The sequence below is a fragment of the Somniosus microcephalus genome, chromosome 7, assembly GCF_052327205.1.
Source record: "Somniosus microcephalus isolate GS21.2 chromosome 7, FLI_Smic_1.0, whole genome shotgun sequence".
NCBI lineage: Eukaryota > Metazoa > Chordata > Chondrichthyes > Squaliformes > Somniosidae > Somniosus > Somniosus microcephalus.
Genome location: NC_140993.1, coordinates 220,017,308 through 220,038,200, shown reverse-complemented (window position 1 = coordinate 220,038,200; position 20,893 = coordinate 220,017,308).

Below are 20,893 nucleotides of genomic sequence, written 5' to 3'. Positions count from 1 at the left end.
GTATGCTGTAGTACCAGCAGTGACCACACCTGTATATAGCACTGAGTAGTAATCTGTACAGGCAGTTCCACTGTGAGCCACATTGAGTAAACACCTGTTGTACCATTTCTCCTGCAGTCTGTGTCTCATTATACACAGACACAACAGTGTTGCTATGGGAACCCGCATGGGCCCTAGCTACGTCTGCCTTTTCGTGGGATATGTGGAACATTCTTTGTTCCAGTCCTACTCAGGTCACCTCTCTCACCTCTTTTTCCGGTACATTGATGAATGTATCAGTGACGTTTCCTGCTCTCATCCTGAACTCGAAAATTTCATTCACTTTGCTTCCAATTTCCACACTTCCCTCACCTTCACATGGTCAATCTCTGACTCTTCCCTTCCCTTCCTCAACTTCTCTGTCTCCATTTCTGGGGTTAGGCTATCGACCAATATCCACTATAAGCCCACTGACTCCCACAGCTACCTGGACTACACTTCCTCCCACCCTGCTTCCTGTAAGGACTCTATTATTCTCCCAGTTTCTCCATCTTCATCGCATCTGCTCTGACAATGCCACCTTCCACACTAGTGCTTCTGATATGTCTTCCTTTTCCCTCAACCAAAAATTCCCCTCTACCGAGGTTGACATGGCCCTCGACCATGTCCGTTCCATTTCCTGCACTTCTGCTCTCTCCCCTTCCTCTCCCTCCCAGATCCACGATAGGGTTCCCGTTGTCCCCACCAGCCTCCATATTCAACAGATCATCCTCCACCATTTCTGCCACCTCCAGCATGATCCCACCACCAAATACATCTTCCCCTCCCCTCCACTTTCAGCATTCCAAAGGAACCACTCCCTCCATGATACCCTGGTCCACTCCTCAATCACTCCCAACACTCCCTCCCCTTCCCATGGCACCTTCCCGAGTTGTAACACCTGCCCTTTTATCTCCTCCCTTCCCACTGTCCAGGGCCCCAAACATTCCTGGTGAAACAGCGATTTACTTGTACTTCTTGCAATTTAGTGTACTGTATTCGCTGCTCACGTTGCGGTCTCCTCTACACTGGGGAGACCAAATGCAGATTGGGTGGCCGCTTTGCGGAACACCTCCATTCAGTCAGTAAGCATGACCCTGAGCTTCCAGTCGTCTGCCACCTTAATTCTCTGCTCCACTCCCACTCTGACCTCTCCATCCTCGGCCTCTTTCACTCTTCCAACGAAGCTCAAAGTAAGCTCAAGGAACAGCACCTCATCTTTCGATTAGGCACTTTAAAACCTTCTGGACTCAACATCGAGTTCAACAATTTCAGACCACAACCTCTGCCCCTATTTTTTCAAATGACAACTGTTGATGATTCTGCCATTCCCATTTACACATCTTCTTTTGTTTCTTTACTTGTCCCAGTCCCCACTGGTAGAACCAGATCATAGAATCACAGTGTTCCAATTTCTTTGCAATCATTAACAATTCAGCGAGGAGGTTCAGGGTTTGTAAAAGCAGGAGCTGGAACAATCGGATCAAACTGATTAAAACAAGTAGCATAGAAATTACTGTTGGCAATGTCAGCCTACAAACATTTCACACATTCAGATGACATTCCTTTGTCTCCTATCTAAATGCATTTCGAATGGGATAAAGCCTCAGTTAAAACAAGAAAGCGAGAAATGTATTTTAAGCGCACCGAGGATTTGTCCACTGATAGCATCGACAGTCATTTCTGAGCTTATATGTGGCAAGAAGGCATTGTTAAAATCTGGCAGGAGAGGAGGAATATCTAAGCATTCAATGACTTAGAAAGAGTCGCCAGATTCATGTCATTGAGTAAGAATCATCAACAAAGCAATTAATGAGCAGAGCATCAGATTAATGAGATGTATGGAGAGAGATTATGATCAAATTGAGCATTTAATGACCCCAGTAGTCTTCTAATATTTTCAGAGAACGTTTTGACATGATAAAATCACTATGCAATGCAAAATAAATTAAGCATAAACATTCAAAAACCATCAAAAAAGTTTAGTATTTTTTGGCTCACACCTATACATTATATAGGGCTGTCTTGTTCTCCACTTTCCCATTAGAAATCGGACAGGATAATGGCATAAAAAGTGCGGAGGACAAATTGGGTGGTAAGGCCTACTCCAAGCTAAATTTTCCGCTTTCTGCCCCTGCCAGGAGCACTGCTAATCATCCCTTTCATGCCTACCGCATGTAAATACCTGATCTCTCGTTCAGGTGAAAAAACATCACATTGGAAGATCTATTAATTAATTTTTAAGCAAGATGTAAATTAATTAAGAAGCAAAATAAATCAACAGTAAAGAACTGAATTTTAACCTTCTGGAAATGGTTCAGTCACTGTTCTAGCCATTCATACATGGGGGTGAAATTCAATGTCAGCCGGGCACAACATGCGATAGTAGATCAGCCACCTATTATAAAAAGGAAACCTATTATAAAAAGGAAAAGAAAGACTCGAATTTATATAGCGCCTTTCACAACCTCACCACTCTATCATAGACCTTCCCTTTTGTTCTTTCCTCCCCTCCTCTCTTTCCCTGCCTCTGTAATTGCTTAAAACCTGTTAAATCTGTAACATTTTCCAATTCTGATGATAGGTCATCAACCTGAAACATTAACTCTGTTTCTCTCTCTCCACAAATGCTGCCTGACCTGCTGAGTATTTCCAGCATTTTCTGTTTTTATTTTAGATTTCCAGCATCAGCAGTACTTTACTTTTGCATGTCTACAATCTGGCGGGAGTGTGACAAGCCACTGAGACTCTTGGATGGGAATCAGCCAGTCCAAGTTCTGCTGGTTAAGAACACTGCCCACTCCATTCCTTAGCTTTGTCCTAAACATGTAAGGGGTTTTCTCTCTCTAGAGATTTGCAGATCGCAGAGGTTTCTCTCTCTCAGAGGCCTCTCTCTCTCTCTCTCTCTCTCACATTTGCACAGTAAATACTTGAGTGGTTCGACCCACTCACCCCTTAGATTCTAGACACTGGACTTAGGTGCAGGAACTACAATGTAGAGAATGCTCTTATAGACGAGGTTTAATTAAAACAAAATGATATTTTATTGCATAAGGAAAAACAAATCAAATGCAAGCAAATAAGAGGGTACATGGGAGGGAAAAACAAATCATAACAATACAGTACTAGCTACAATGGATACAGGCATTTTATACTTTACAAGAGTCATCAAGAAATGGTGAAACACACGGAACATCGAGGGACAACAACTCATGTTAATTATACCCAAAATGCCCACCCCCTTAATCCTATCTAGATCTGATTGTGAAGGGCCAGAAACATGCTCACCAGCCCAATTGGAAACGTATAGGGTTTTAAAGTCTTGCGTTTTGATCCTTTCAGGTGTCCTGTCTCCACGTGGTTCATGAAGCCCCAGTGAGCTGCGCCACACCTCTCTCCTGAGGTGGAGGTCGGGGACGACTGGACGCCGGCTGGCCTGGATGTCGGCGGGGTCGGGGATCGCCTGCTCGACCCCGGTTAGAGGAGCCTTGGGCTGGCCCCCATTTCAAAAGGTTTCTTCTGTAGGTTTTTATTGTCTCTTCAACGGTCCGGGGTTGGTCGATGACCTCCCGACGATTACCCCGGGCCAGGATCCAGACTACCTTCTTGATGGCTGCCTTGTTTTCTTCTTCTTCCTCTCTGATGATGGAGCCACGCTGATCTCTTCAAAGCAGCACCTCTCTGTCAAATTCAAGCAGCTACGTGTCTTCTTTCTCCCTTTCTTTTCTTTTCTCTACCCCGGGTGTCTCCCAGTTATACTTCTCAATCGAGACCTTATCTCCCGCTAAATCAGGTTAGTCTTTTGTTTTAATTTTGGCGGGCTGGTTGCACAACGGGGTAGTTATTATATTTAAAGTACATTTGGGATGGCCGGTAAAGGGCCATCTCTGGTCTGGAATGACTTTCATTGTTTTTAATGTCCTGTTGATGTCCTTAACAGGTCCTTGATGCTCTTCTCATGAATGTGTAGCTGTTTTCCTTTGTTTGGGTAAACATTTAGATGGCCTTTACCTACAGGCCGATCTGGTTGGATCTGCATCCAATCTATATGTATATGTGTTCATGTCTGGTTTCGTTTTCTCAGAAACGGTTTCCAGAACTTACTGTGGGTTGAATCCACAAAGCTGCCTCAGGACTGCAGGAACAATTTTAAAATGTCCCAATAAGTTGGTCACGGTGTCTGGTGGCCATTTTGAATGCCCCTTTTTCTGGGCTTCTTTTAAAACAGTCTTTAAAATCATGGCCTCTTCTGCCATTCCACCCTTATAATACAATATTCAATTTTGCGAATCTTACAGTCCCCCCTGATGATACTATAATTTGCTTGACGTATCATAATTCTGGGTGAGCAAAATTTTCTGACTCTCCATAATCAAACCATCCCCTGCATTTACCTATCCATGATACATAGGCACAGCAGGCAGTGGAAACCAGTTTTCTAACCCAATCAGTAGGGGTGACTCATTTAGCTGTAAACAAACAAACAGTATAAAAAGACCAGTCCTAGTGCGAGCAAGCACTGAGTGTGAGTCATCAAAGAGTGCTCTGAGTTTGGGTAAGTGTGAGTTAGGGTAAGTGGGGTCTTAGGTGCTCTTTTCAAACTTTAACTCTGTGGGTTGGAGTTAATAAGGCCTTTCTGGTGCAGAGTGACTGTTGGTAAACCATTTAACTGGTGTAACTAGAGGGATTGATTTAATTTAAATCCAATTAATTAAAGGGGATACTAACATCTAAAATCGGGCAGAGGGTGTCCATAACTAACAATAAAAAATGTAATTAATTACATAGAATGGAGCAGGTGATGTGTTACTGTTGCGAGATGTGGGAGCCGGTGAACCCCATTGAGGCTCACAGTGATTACGTCTGTGACAAGTGTCTGCTGCTACAGGAACTCCAGCTCCGTGTTGATGATCTGGAGTCTGAGCTTCAAACGCTGTGACACATCAGGGAGGGGGAGAAGTACCTGGACTCTGTGTATCAGGGGTGGTCACACCTATGAAGTTAATTAATTCAGATGTAGCCCATGGTCAGGGACAGGACGGTGTGACTACGAGTGAGGCAGGTACGGGGATCCAGGAGGTAGAGCTGGAGGAGCCACAGCCCTTGATCTTGTCCAACAGGTTCAAGGTTCTTACTCCCTGTGGGGACAGGAGCAGGGACTGCAGGGAGGATGAGCAACCTGGCCACAGCAACGTGGAATGGGGGGCCATTCAAGAGGGGGGAGTAAATAGAAATGTTGTAGTGGTAGGGGATAGTATTATTAGGGGGATAGATAGAGTTCTCTGCAGCCGAGAGCGAGAGTCCCGAAGACTGTGTTGCCTACCCGGTGCCAGGGTTAAGGACATCTCCTCTGGGCTGGAAAGAAACTTGCAGTGGGAGGGGGTGGATCCAGTTGTCGTGGTCCATGTTGGTACAAACGATGTAGATAGGACTAGGAAGTCGGTTCTGTTAAAGGAGTATGAGCAGCTAGGGGTCAAATTAAAAAACAGAACCTCAAGGGTAATAATCTCTGGATTATTACCTGAGCCACGAGCGAATTTGGCTAGGACAAATAAAATTAGAGAGTTAAATGCGTGGCTCAGAGACTGGTGTGGGAGAAATGGGTTTTGCTTCCTGGGACACTGGCACCAGTACTGGGGCAGGAGGGAGCTGTTCCGTTTGGACGGGCTTCACTTGGCCAGTGCTGGGACCAGAGCTCTGGCGGATCATATAACTAGGGCTGTAGAGAGGGCTTTAAACTAACTAGTGGGGGGGGAGGTTCCTAGAAAGCAAATAATAAAAATGACAACAGAGAAGGTCATAGACTTAGGTAGCAGTGGGGAAATTAAAAACCAGAGCGTGTCAGGAAGGAGCAGAAGGTATGGAGTAAAAGGTAAAGTAATTAAAAGGGCAAAAGCAGGAACTAAGTGTCACAAAACATATTTGAAAGTTCTCTATCTGAATGCACGTAGCATTCGTAACAAAATAGACGAGTTAATGGCACAAATAACTACATATGGGTATGATCTTGTGGCCATTACAGAAACATGGCTGCAGGGTGACAATGCCTGGAAATTAAACATACCAGGTTATTTAACGATCAGGAAGGACAGGCAGGAAGGAAGGGGAGGTGGGGTGGCTATGTTAATAAAGAAAGGAATCACTGTAATACAGAGAAATGATATTGGGTCAAAAGATCAGGATAATGAAACAGTTTGGGTGGAGATAAGGAATAATAAGGGGAAAAAAACACTAGTGGGCGTAGTCTATAGGCATCCGAACAGTTGCAACTCTGTTGGACGGAGTATCAATCAGGAAATAGTTGAGGCTTGTAATAAGGGAACATCTGTAATTATGGCAGATTTTAACTATCATATTAATTGGACAAATCAAATTGGGCAGGGCTGCCTTGAGGATGAGTTCATTGAGTGTATTAAGGATGGGTTTCTTGAGCAGTATGTAACTGAACCGACCAGGGGGCAAGCAACCTTAGATCTGGGCCTGTGAAACGAGACAGGATTAATTAAAAATGTCCTAGTAAAGGATCCCCTTGGAATGAGTGACCATAACATGGTTGAATTCCATATTCAATTAGAGGGTGAGAAGGTTGGATCTCAAACAAGCATGCTAAGCTTGAATAAAGGAGACTATGACGGTATGAGAGTGGAATTGAGTAGAGTGGATTGGGAAAATAGATTAAAGGGTAAGACGATACATGATCAGTGGTGTACATTTAAGGAGTTATTTTACAACTTCCAAAAAAAATATATTCCACTGAGAAGAAAAGGGTGTAAAAGAAAAGACAGCCATCCGTGGCTAAGTAAAGAAATTAAGGATCGTACTCGACTAAAAACAAGGGCATATAAGGTAGCCAAATCTAGTGGGAGGATAGAGGATTGGGAAAACTTCAAAAGACAGCAAAAAATAACAAAAAGATTGATTAAGAAAGGGAAGATAGATTATGAAAGTAAATTAGCAAAAAATATAAAAACAGATAGTAAGAGTTTTTATAGTTATATAAAAAGAAAAAGGGTGGCTAAAGTAAATGTTGGTCCCTTAGAGGATGAGGCCGGGAAATTAATGGTGGGAAATATGGAGATGGCAAAAACACTGAATGAATATTTTATATCAGTCTTTACAATAGAAGACACTAAGAATATCCCAACACTGGACAAACAGGGGGCTAAAGGGGGGGAGGAGCTAAACATGATCAAAATCACTAAGGAAGTGGTACTCGGTAAAATAATGGGACTCAAGGCGGATAAATCACCTGGACCTGATGGCTTACATCCTAGGGTCTTGAGGGAAGTGGCGGTAGGGATTGTGGATGCATTGGTAATAATTTTCCAAAACTCCCTGGACTCAGCAAAGGTCCCGGCAGACTGGAAAACTGCTAATGTAACACCCTTATTTAAAAAGGGCAGTAGACAGAAGGCTGGAAACTATAGACCGGTTAGCCTAACATCTGTGGTAGGTAAAATTTTGGAGTCCATTATTAAGGAGACAGTAACAGGACATTTGGATAATCATAATTTAATAGGACAAAGTCAGCATGGTTTTATGAAGGGGATGTCATGTTTGACAAATTTGCTGGAGTTCTTTGAGGAAGTAACATATAGGGTGGAAAAAGGGGAACCAGTGGACGTAATGTATTTAGACTTCCAAAAGGAATTTGACAAGGTGCCACACAAAAGATTATTGCTTAAGATAAAAAATCACGGGATTGGGGGTAATATTCTGGCATGGATAGAGGATTGGCTATCTAACAGAAAATATAAAAACTAACTCCAAAAGCTTTTATAAATATATCAAAAGGAAAAGACTGGTGAAAACCAAAGTTGGTCCATTGCAGTCAGATACGGGGGAATATATAATGGGAAATAAGGAAATGGCAGATCAACTAAATGCATACTTTGGGTCAGTCTTTACGAAGGAAGACACAAAAAACCTCCCTGGGATATCGGGAAAAATAGGGACATTGGCAAAGGAGGAACTGACGCAAATCAATATCTCTAAGGATATGGTGTTAAGGAAGCTAAAGGGATTGAAGGTGGACAAATCCCCAGGGCCTGATAACATGCATCCTAGGGTACTGAAGGAGGTGGCCCTAGAGATAGCGGATGCACTAAGGATGATTTTTCAGAATTCATTAGACTCGGGAACAGTGCCGATGGATTGGAGGGTAGCTAACGTTACCCCACTATTCAAAAAGGGGGGTAGGGAAAAAGCAGGTAATTACAGACCTGTAAGCCTTACATCAGTTGTGGGCAAAATGCTGGAGTCCATCATTAAGGATGAAATAGCGGAGCACTTAGCAAATGGGGACAGGATAGGACAGAGTCAACATGGATTTACAAAGGGTAAATCGTGCTTGACTAATCTATTGGAATTTTTTGAGGGAGTAACTGGTAGAATAGATGGGGGAGAGCCAGTAGATGTGGTGTACCTGGACTTCCAAAAGGCCTTCGATAAGGTCCCACATAAAAGATTAGCATGGAAAATTGAGGCTCATGGGATAAAGGGGAAAGTTTTGGCGTGGATAGGGAACTGGCTGTCAGATAGAAAACAGAGAGTTGGAATAAACGGCTCATTTTCTGAATGGCAGGCAGTAACAAGTGGGGTACCACAGGGATCTGTCCTGGGCCCCCAGCTGTTCACAATTTACATTAATGACCTGGATCAGGGAGTCGGATGCAGCATTTCCAAATTTGCAGACGACACTAAACTAGGAGGGGGGGTGGGCTCAGAGGAAGAGACCAGGAAGCTCCAGAGCGATTTGGACAGACTGGGCGATTGGGCGGATAAATGGCAGATGCACTATAATGTGGACAAGTGCGAAGTTATCCACCTTGGGTGCAGGAACGGGAGGGCAAATTATTATTTAAATGGCAATAGATTGGGAGAGGGGGAAGTACAGAGAGACCTGGGTGTTCTTGTACACCAGTCACTGAAGGCGAGCATGCAGGTGCAACAGGCGGTCAAGAAGGCAAACGGTATGCTGGACTTCATAGCAAAAGGGTTAGAATACAGGAACAGGGATACCTTGCTGCAGCTGTACAGGGCACTGGTGAGACCACACCTCGAGTACTGTGTACAGTTTTGGTCGCCTCATCTGAGGAAGGATGTTCTTGCCATGGAGGGGGTGCAGCGGCGATTCACCAGGCTGATACCAGGAATGGTGGGAATGACCTATGAGGAGAGACTATGTAGTTTAGGGATGTACACACTGGAGTTTAGAAGATTGAGAGGGGACCTCATAGAAGTGTATAAAATTCTGACAGGTCTAGACAGACTGGATGCAGAAGGAATGTTTCCCTTGGCGGGTGAGAACAGAACTAGAGGACATAATTTAAGGATAAGGGCTAAACCATTTAGGACAGAGATGAGGGGGAATTTCTTCACTCAGAGAGTGGTGAACCTGTGGAACTCATTGCCACAGAGGGCAGTGTACGCCAGCTCATTAAATATATTTAAGAGGGAATTAGATATATTTCTACGGGCAAAAGGGGTTAAGGGTTACGGAGAGAAGGCGGGGACGGGATACTGAATTAAAGGATCAGCCATGATCTCATCGAATGGCGGAGCAGGCACGAAGGGCCGAATGGCCTACTCCTGCTCCTATCTTCTATGTATCTATGTATCTAGAAGGCAGACAGTTGGGATAAATGGTTCATTCTCAGACTGGCAATCAGTAACTAGTGGTGTTCCGCAGGGGTCAGTGCTGGGTCCCCAACTCTTTACAATCTATATTAATGATTTGGAGGAGGGAACCGAGTGTAACATATCAAAGTTTGTAGATGATACTAAGATGGGAGGGAGAGTAGTGAGTGAGGAGGACATAAAAAACCTGCAAGGGGACATAGACAGGCTAAGTAAGTGGGCAGAGATTTGGCAGATGGAATACAATACTGGAAAGTGTGAGGTTATGCACTTTGGCAGGAAAAATCGTAGAGCAAGTTATTATCTTAATGGCAAGAAACTGGAAAGTACTGAAGTACAAAGGGATCTGGGGTTCCTGGTGCACGAAACTCAAAAGGTTAGTATGCAGGTGCAGCAAGTGATTAAGAAGGCCAATGGAATGTTGGCTTTCATTGCTAGGGGGATAGAATATAAAAATAGGGAGGTATTGCTTCAGTTGTACAAGGTATTGGTGAGACCGCACCTGGAATACAGCGTACAGTTTTGGTGTCCATACTTAAGAACGGACATACTTGCTCTCGAGTCAGTACAAAGAAGGTTCACTCGGTTAATCCCGGGATGAGGGGATGGACATATGAGGAGAGGTTGAGTAGATTGGGACTCTACTCATTGGAGTTCAGAAGAATGACAGGCGATCTTATTGAAACATATAAGATTGTGAAGGGGTTGGATCGGGTGGATGCGGTGAGGATGTTCCCGATGATGGGTGAAACTAGAACTAGGGGGCATAGTCTTAGAATAAGGGGCTGCTCTTTCAAAACTGAGATATGGAGGAACTACTTCACTCAGAGGGTGGTAGGTCCATGGAATATGCGGCCCCAAAAAGCTGTAGAAGCTACATCATTACATAAATTTAAAACAGAAATAGACAGTTTCCTAGAAGTAAAGGGAATTAAGGGTTACCGGGAGCGAGCAGGAATTTGGACGTGAGTCTAGGTTCGGATCGGACATGGCCCTGCGGTAGCGGAGCGGGCCCAGGGGCCGTGTAGCCTGATCCTGCTCTTATTTCGTGTGTCTAATTCTGTTAGATTCAGGAGATGGTTCTGTGATAGTAGATTGGCGGTTAGGATCAGATCAGCCATGATCTTATTGAATGGCGGAGCAGGCTCAAGGGGCCGATTGGCCTACTCCTGCTCCTATTTCTTATATTCTTATGTACATGCATTTCCCATTTCAGAAAACCTACAGTGTACATAAAGCATCTATGGATGGCAATACATTGGGTTTAAAATTTGAAACACATTCTTCCAGGCGTGGAGGGGGGCCTAATACCCCTACACCACCTGGTTCATACACCTTATTATCTTTAATAATCACAACTTACTTAATAAACTTCAACAATAAAGAGCGAGATACACAAAATCACACACGAATATTAATCAACATAGAGGAGGAAGGGAAAATCTTTAACCTTATATATTGCAGCATAAATCTAAACGGGTGTCTCTTCTCCTACCCGCTCATAATGCTCCCTCTATTCTCCCCTGTTCTCGTATTTCTGTGAATGTTTTACCTTTTTACAGTGTACAAACATTAAATAAATCACAATAAAAATTTGACACACTACTAGGATATGAGAGACTATCCTAATCCAAGAGGGGACTTCTATATTAGTGAACAGGTCCCAACACGGTGGGGTTACTATAACCAATATGTCTGCCCCTATTTCTGACGTCTTCTGCTCCAGTGTGTAAAAATGTTTCTGTGAAACAACAACTGCCTTTAATATCATGGTGAGGTGTTCAGGGAGAGGGGGAATGATATGTCCAAAATGTGCAACAAATCGTTTAGGTCGGTGAAATTCTCTTTAACAGTGATGTGAACAGTGGAAGGTTCAAGAATGGGGACGATTCGCTCTTGGGCCACTTGAACTTCTGCCCTGGGTTTGAAGCAGAAACTGCTGTCACTCACCGGACACCAGCCGTGCTGTCCATGTTGGTAGTGGGGCGCTGCAGTGGTGACACAGTATGTCCCTCCTATATATGCGACCTGCGGGGGCACATGGCCTTGTGCCATTGCCTCCATGGTGCAATTTATAGGCTTCGCGCCAGCAGTTCTGAACCCGCACTGTGGTTTCGAATAGACATTCAAGTGCTGGGGACACAGGATGATGTGTGCTCCCCGGCTCCGGCACCCCGAGAGGTCGGTACCCGTCATTGCATGCTCCCATCTAATGACGTAAGGTGGGACCGCTGTGTAGCGAATGTGTGCACCCCCCTGAATGATTCCAATGTTCTCCAACCTGTATACCGGGGAGGGTTTAGCTGTCTTACCCATAACCGGCATTCTTACCACTGGTGTGATTAAACCGTCCACAGTCCACTGGGACTGGGTAGGCCTCTGAAGCTAGTCTGAGCTGGCATGGACTCAATGCGTTCTCAAAAGGGTGGAGGGCTGCGAGGTGCTTGTTGCTGATCCAGGAGGGGACTAAACCTTGTTTTAAATCCTCCAGATTACTGCGGCCCTCGCCCAGTAACCACGCCCCGTACAGCACACATGCTTCGTTCAGCGCAGCCTGATCGGACGCATTCCGATCCTCCCTGATGAGAGCATTTACCGTTTTAGCGTGTTTCTCCAGCTCAGCTATTATTTCTTTTAATTGTAGTGTCATGGCCTGGTCCTCATGTAACTCAGAACCCACTACCTTATTCTCATCAGTCAGTATCTTTCTTAACTGTGTTTTTAAACCACTGATCTGGGTCTGCGGCTCCACGTCATCCAGAGTGTTGATGACGGAAGTCCCTGTGTTAAAAGCGGTAAAAATATCATTTACTGCACCCCTTCTTTGTCTCCCTATACTGTCCAAGACCTCATGTGGTGTGGTGTACTATTCGGCTCTGTCGACATCTGCAAAGTCGAATTCATAAAATTGTCTGAACATGTTTGTTAACTGGACCTGATACAATTGCTCCGTTTCCTTGGGGCACCACTCTGGCAATTGCACCTCGGTGAGGTTTAAAATCACCGAGGCCACCACGTAGTGCACCCCTTGGTACAGCACCTGACCTGTGGGCACTAACACCAATCCGTTCCCGGGTCCCTTGGTAGTGGTGGGGCACCCTTCCTTGCGGGTTTTGGCTACCGGAATCGTGGGTAGGGACTTGCGTGGGCGGGTAATGAGCTCGGTGGCATTTACTGGGATCTGAGAGTATGGGACTCCGCACGCCCATGTGCTGACGTCCAATCTCATCCCTTGTCCAGCATCCTGCCACTGCCTTCGGATAAAGATGGAGACGCCTGTGGGGCAAGCGCGTTCTGAACCCCACATACAGATGTAAATCCGCTCATCTGGTTCCCACCATTTGTCCCAACAGACACTCAATCCCCCACGAGTCCCCGCAATAGTCCGATGGGTATTGTTACCCAGTCTCTCCCACTCGACCTTAGAGTTCTTCATGGTTTTGCTCAACCTGCGCAACCACCACCAGCGATCCAAAGGAACATGTCCGAGGCATTTCAAACAAATCCTTTTCCCGACGGTAACGCTGACTCTGGGTGCGATGATCCTTACTCGGGGACACATCAAAGAAGTCTCTCGGTACTTAAAACCGAACTGGCTGGAGTATTCCGTAGAGTTCGACCCCAGCCATCCTGGCCACCTTCCTTCGTGGAAATAGGTGGCTGTCTCCTCGACGGCCCGGGTGCCCATCCCATCGGTTGCGATGGGGGCTGTGTCTCCCGAGCACCCGTAGACCGCGGAGTCCTTGGTGTGGCCCCGGTAGGCCAAGCCACACCCGATCACCGCGAGCGCGACGAGCATTTCCTTCATCATCCTCTTGGTTCCTGTAACAAATTAAACAATACAGCCAGGCTCCCGAGAGATTCTGGCCTAGGTGAAGACATGATCGGGTCTTTTGACCTCGATCCAAGCCAACACACATACTGGGCAGATTCCAAGACTACTTACAACATTAATCACTTTAATATGTACACACCTTAAACTTAATTAACCTTAAACTTAACAAAAATGATGTACAGCGCCGCCCATCCCCGGGCGGCTTGCCTAATCCCTGTTTGGACTGCAGCTCACCGCTCCCTGTGGCGGGGCTGTAGTGACCTGTGGCTTGGGTTCCCCGCAGCCTTTCGCTGTCGGTTGGGGACTGCGTCCTGCTGGGGATTTCCCAAGTCGGCGTTTACTGAAGTTGGGGGGAGCAGGCCAAGGTTTCTTTGGCTGAGGCATTCGGGACGACCTGCGGAGGAGTACTTTGGGTGTGACTCCCATCGCGAGTGGACCTTCGGTTGGGACTTTAGCCCTCACAGCCCGTGCCACCTCCACGACCGCCGGCTTCAGCTCCCTTCCCTCAGGCTCCGCCCCTTTGGGTTTTGGGTCTGTGGCAGACGATTCCTCCTCACCTGTCCTTACAGGTGGAGGATCTCCTCCCCCAATTTCTACCTCCCCTAAGCTTGAGTCGAGGGCGGGATCTCCGTCGTCCGACTCCACCTCCTCCAGAATCGTACCAAGGGCGGGGTCTAGCTGTTCGGGCTCCCTCTCCTGTTCGGGTTCCCCCCCGATGGCGTTCGGATAAGGGGGAGGGCCTTGATCTTCGAGCTCCTCCTCGTCCGAGTCCCAAGCCATAGGGGAAACCTCCCAGGTGGGCGGGACAGCTTCTCCCTTCAAGCAGGCTGCGGTACCAGCCTGTGTGGTCTGTGACTTGTTGCACGCCTCAGGCTGAGGATTTTCACCCTCAGACCTAGCCTCGGTTGCTGGTTGTTTTGCTCCCGGCTTAAACTGTTTGCACTGATTGATGTGAAACCATTTAGTGCGCCGGGGCAACTTCACTGCGTATACCATGGGGCTGGCTTTGTTTACAATACTGTAGGGCCCCATGTACGGTGGTTCTAAACTACCCACTCGGGCATAGTTTCTCACCATGACCTGATCTCCAATTTCCCACTCCTGTGTTTTACGGGGTTCGAGCAACAGTCGGTTGCCCTGATGCTGCTTTCCCATGTTCCCAGCCGCTTGCCCATAAACCTGTTTCAGGCGCTCCAAGAGGGTCCGGGCAAACTTGTCCCGATTTACCTCTTGGAGCTGACCCTCAGGGAGCACCGGGGCTAGTACATGGGTGGGGGTTCGCATGACTCTTCCAGTCATTAATTCGTGCGGGGAGTACCCCGTACATTTAGACTGGCTAGCCCAGATCCCCATGAGGACTAGAGGCAGGACCTCCGCCCATTTTTGGGGCGAGTCCATTGTCTCTTTCCTCAACTTTTCTTTTAGAGTGTGGTTTATGCGTTCCACAATCCCGGATGACTGAGGATTGTGAGCCACGTGCCACTTCCCTTCAATGCCCAAGAGCATGAGGGTGTTCTGCATCACTTGGCCGGTGAATAGACTCCCTCGGTCGGACTCCACGAATCGTGGTAGCCCCCACCACGAGAACACTTCCCGGAACAAGATCCTGGCAGTACTAAGTGCCGTGGCTGTTCTACACGGGAAGGCTTCTACGCACTTGGTGAACACATCCACCAGGACGAGGCAATACTTATAGCCTCCCTGGGCGGTGGGCAGGGTCCCAATGTAATCGACCTGTATCGACTGCCATGGTCCCTCTACTCTCCTGATGTGTCCCAAGGGCACCTTCCTTTTCTGGGGGTCTGGGTTGTTTGCAGCACACACGAAGCAATTTGCGCAGAACTCGCGGACATCGTCCCGAAGTCCCGGCCACCATCCTGCCTGTTCTACCCGCTACCAGGTGACCTCAGGCCCGGGGTATCCCGCTCCTGGACCCTCATGGGCCAGTTGATGGAATTCCCTCTGGTGCTGCTGTGGCACAACCCACTGTTCTCCTTGGAACAGCATGCCTTCCTTGATGGAGAGGGCTGCTGTACCGTACGGGCCCTCTACCTCTTTGCCCTCATTGATGGCATTGATGACTGTTTTTAGGGCGGGACCTAAGGTTTGGACTGTCTTGAGGTCTGGGGGCAGTGTTACCCCTGTGGTTCCCTGAGTCCCATCCCTGCCCTGGATGACTGCCATGGGTTTGGACCCATAGGGATCCCAGAAAGTGCCGGTGTGGGCACCTTCCCTGGCTAGCGCATCCGCCTGCTGGTTACCCTGGTTGCGGGGTTCCGCGGAGGAATGGGCCTTCACCTTGTGGATAAAGACTTCGCCTTCCTCCCCCACTGCGGCCAGGATCTTTTCTAGAATGGGCTTTACGGTTAAGGGTCGCACGTCCGCAGAGGTATATCCGCGGCGAGACCAAATGGCCAGGTATTCCATGCACGAGTTGCATGTGAACATGCTGTCCGAACAAATCGTGTATGGGGTGGGGAAGATCTCGGGGTGGGTAACCACGTACGCCACCGCAGACAGTTCAGCCTGCTGGACACGCATAGTGCTGGGGAGCTTAATTGCCAGGGCAATGTCTGCCGTGGGGTCATAAACTCCACACCCTGTGAGTCGTTCACCAGCGGATACCGTGCTAGAACCGTCTACGTAGATCTCACGGCCTGTGGGATGTATCCCGGCCCGTAGACCTATGTTCACTTCCCATACCCCTTCAACGGAACATCGGTGGGCTGTTCCAGGATACACCAGGTTGGCCGCGAGCTTGGGCTCGCAGAGACCCTTTACCTTCAGCTCCATCTGCGAAAGAAGGAGGGTCCAGCGTGCAATGCGAGCACTGCTTACTGTCCCATCCTTAATCCTTCCATCTAGAAGCATTCGAGTGGGTGTGTGATGGGTGAATAGAGTGATAGGAGAGGTGCCTGTGAAGATCAAGGATCTTTTCACAGCCCAATGCGTGGCCAGGAGATGCCGCTCGCAATTGGAAAAACTCCTTTCCACATCTGTGAGCACCCTGGAGGAGTAAACTACCAGTCTCAGATTGTCGTGTCTCTCTTGGAGCAGTACAGTGCTCAAGCTATCCCCGCTAGCCGCTACCTCCAGGAAGAACTCCTTTCCCCCATCTATGGCCCCCAGGGCTGGCGCGGTCTGCAAGTCCCTTTTGAGTTTTTCAAATGCTGCCTGGCAACCCTCATCCCAGGACCATTCCACTTCTTTGTGTAGCATTCAGAGCAGTGGGGCTGCTGTGGCTGCATAGTCCTCAATGAAGTCTCTGCAGTACCCGGTCAGTCCCAAAAAGGACCTCACACCCGTTACGGTGGTGGGGATCGGTAGATCTTGCACCGATTCCCATCTGGCTTTGTCTATGGCTCTCTCGCCAGCGCGGATGGTCAGACCCAGGAATTTTACTTCCTGCTGGCCGATCCGTGCCTTCTTTGGGTTCACCTTGAAACCCTTTCTGCCTAACAGCTCCAATAACTCGGCTAATAGTGGGCCGTGCTCCTCTCTGGAATCTGTGAACAGGAGCAGGTCGTCCACATACTGCACTAGCTGATTGGGCTGGTTGAACTCTTTTAAACTCCCTGCCATGCACTGCTGGAAAATGCTGGGGCTCGTGTGGAAACCCTGTGGCAAGCAGTTCCAGGTGTACTGTTGCCCTTTAAAGGTAAAGGCGAACTTGTACTGGTCCTCCCTCCTTAAAGGGATGGACCAAAACCCGTTGGAAATATCCAGCACTGTGAACGTGGTCGCGGAGGCTGGGATACTCCATATCAGGTCTGCAACTGCTGCTACTGTCGGCGCGCAGGCTGGGATGTTACTACTGAGGACTCTGTAGTCCACCGTGGCTCTCCATGAATTGTCCGGCTTCCTCACCGGCCATAAAGGAGAGTTTACAGGGGTGGCTATCGGTCTCAACACGCCCTGCTGCACCAGTGAAGACATTGCTGTCTCCATGTCGGGCTCCGCTTCCTTGGGGAAGTTGTACTGTTTTTGGAGTCGGGCCATGGGGTCTCCGTCTACTCTGACCTCAAACCCGGTGACCCTCCCGCAATCGTGCTTGTGAGTGGCAAACGTGGTCAGGTGGTCTGACACGAATGCCTGCAGATCTTGTGGGATGCTTGCGACCATGAGCTCAAGGTCGTAGCCCTCTTTTGACTTCACGGTACACAGGGTCCCTCTTTCTCCCTTCCCTGGGATGACGACTACTTCGCCCGGTTTACCCTTACTCGCTCCCCAAAGACAATGATTTCTTAGGTCCACGAGGATCCCATGTTCTGCCAAGAAATCGGACCTGAGGATCCCCTTTCCACCCTCCACCTCCCACTTCATCAGTATACACCTCCACTTGGTGCGGAATGGTCCTAAATGAATGGAGAGGGGAATGGAATGTGCGGCAGCCTGTTCCTTGCCTGTGAAGCCCGACAGAATATATGGAACCCCGGTGGATAGAGGTGAGGTGATGGGGTTGTTTGCGTGGATCACGGTGCACGATGCCCCCGTATCCAACAGATAGATCCCCTTCACCTCTTCTACCTCCATCTCCACAAGGGGTCGCCTCCATATATCATATCGCCGCGCCCCCAAGTAAACGGGCCGTGCCGGCTCTAGTCACTTGGGTGCAGCGGTTGGGGCTGCGGGAGCGACAAGACCAGTGGTGGCAGCTATCTTCCCCTGCGCGATCCATAAGAGACCGCATTGCCTCTAAAATTGATTCAATCACAGCGGGATCCATAGCCGCACCGGCCCCCTTTGCTGGGACAGGAGCTGCGGCTTGGGCTTGGGCTTGGGCTGCGGGAGATCTTCCCTTATTATCCTTCCACGGATTTTTCCAGTCCTTGCGCCAATGTCCATCCTTCCCATACCCGTAGCAATTGAACTTGGCTTGGGTAGGGCGATTCCCCTCCTGACGCCACTCCTTCTTACTTGGGCCTGCGGGTTTTGCCTCATGCACCTTTCCCTTAGAGGGAGGTACCTCCTGACTTCTACAATTCTTGTAAGCTACGGTGAGCTGGCGGAGCACCGTCTCCTCCGTGACACCGGGACCTTGGGGGTCAAACCAAAATTTGGCTAGGGCCTGTATCTGTGGCAAGCTGTTAGCAACCAAACAACGGAGCCAATGAACCCGCTGTTCGTCGCTCATTGCAATCCGTTCAGGCATGCCCGGACAACTGCGCCGATACACTGGCCATAACCTCTCTGCGAAAACCCGTGGGGGTTCTCCAGATAGCTGCACAGTCCCTTCATCACGGACGAACGGATTACCATCGTCCACTCCCATAACTTCCAAGACCTCATCCCTGAGATCCGCATACCCTTTTCGTCCCCTCTTACTATCGCCTGAGAGGCACTGAAGGATTGTGCTGTCCAGGGAGAAGAGCAACATCTTCGCCTGTTCCGGATCATCACAATCATTAATGGCGGCTGTCTCCTCTATCTCCCTGAAATGAACTGAGGGATCTCCCTTTACTGTGAGTCTTGGGCGGTGGCTCACCATGGATCTTAATTGTTGGGCACCATAGGGCACCACGAGTTGGTTCAGGTGGGGTCCGGCATCGCCATTGTCGGCGTTGGGACCGAACCTCTGGTGCCGAGCAGGACACATTGGTGCCGGCTCCGGCTTTGCTGCCAGGGGCTGTTCCACCTCGGCTACCTTTTCTTCCACCACCCCCTTCTCGGGCCAAGCCTCACTATTGCTCAGCGGGGCTGAGGGTTCAGTGGCTGGTGCTACAACTACTTTGCATGGAATCGGTTTTGGGGATTCCTGTAAAAAGTCCATGTGACCGGCTTTTGGGCTTACGAGGCAGGCCATGCCTTTTGCCTTAACCAGGGCCGTTCTCAGGTCCTCTATGGCTCTTTGGCAGTGGCCGTGGTCTGTGCTCTCAAACCCGTGCTCGAGGGCCAGCTTGTAAGCTGCCTTCACCTCCACTACCCTCTCCTCCTGCGCTCTTAGCTGTTGTGCGAGGCGGGCATTTTTCTCCCATGATCTCGCTTCCTGAATCTTTGCCTCAGTAACCTGGCATTCCAGATACTCTATTCTAGCCTGATGTTGGCTGGCTACCACTTGGCGCTCCTGATTCAGCGCGTGAAGCGCTGTGATAAGTTTTTCCCCACCCATGGCCTTTTCCTCTATCTCTGCTGCCTGGGTTGTGATCCTGGCTGCCTGTGCTGCAACAACTCTGTCCAGAATATGGACTTGTTTCTTGTAACACATCAGCCACACTGCCTTCTCCACTGACTTTTTATGCTCTTTGCTCTCTGTCCACCTGATGGCTGCGTCCACTGGACGTCCACCCAGTAAGAGATCGGAAATCCACTGCTTAGTGAGATTTACCTTGCCAAAGACATAATCCGCTATCCTCTCATCCATAACATTTCGCCCATTCAAACCTGTGTCTAAACCATTGCAATCCTGCTGCCAGTGTCCTGCTGCGGTCGCCATTTTCTGTAAGAGGTTTTCTCTCTCTAGAAATTCGCAGATCGCAGAGGTTTCTCTCTCTCAGAGGCCTCTCTCTCTCTCTCTCTCACTTTTGCACAGTAAAACCTTGAGTGGTTCGACCCACTCGCCCCTTAGATTCTAGACACTGGACTTAGGTGCAGGAACTACAATGTAGAGAATACTCTTATAGACCAGGTTTAATGAAAATGAAATGATATTTTATTGCATAAGGAAAAACAAATCAAATGCAAGCAAATAAGAGGGTACATGGGAGGGAAAAACAAATCATAAAAATACAGTACTAGCTACAATGGATACAGGCATTTTATACTTTACAAGAGTCATCAAGAAATGGGGAAATACACGGAACATCGAGGGACAACAACTCATGTTAATTATACCCAAAATGCCCACCCCCTTAATCCTATCTAGATCTGATTGTGAAGGGCCAGAAACATGCTCACCAGCCCAATTGGAAACGTATAGAGTTTTGAAGTCATGCGTTTTGATCCTTTCAGGCATCCTGTCTCCACGTGGTTCGTGGAGCCCCAGCGAGCTGTGCCACACCTCTCTCCTGAGGTGGAGGTCGGGGACAGCTGGACGCCGGCTGGCCTGGATGTCGGCGGAGTCGGGGACTGTCTGCTCGACCCCGGTTAGAGGAGCCTCGAGCTGGCCCCCATTTCAAAAGGTTTCTTCTGTAGGTTTTCATTGTCTCTTCAACGGTCCGGACTTGGTCGATGACCTCCCGACGATTACCCCGGGCCAGGATCCAGACTACCTTCTTGATGGCTGCCTTGTTTTCTTCTTCTTCCTCTCCGATGATGGAGCCACGCTGATCTCTTCAAAGCAGCACCTCTCTGTCAAGTTCAAGAAGCTACGTGTCTTCTTTCTTTCTTCTCCTCTACCCCGGGTGTCTCCCAGTTATACTTCTCAATCGAGACCTTATCTCCCGCTAAATCAGGTTAGTCTTT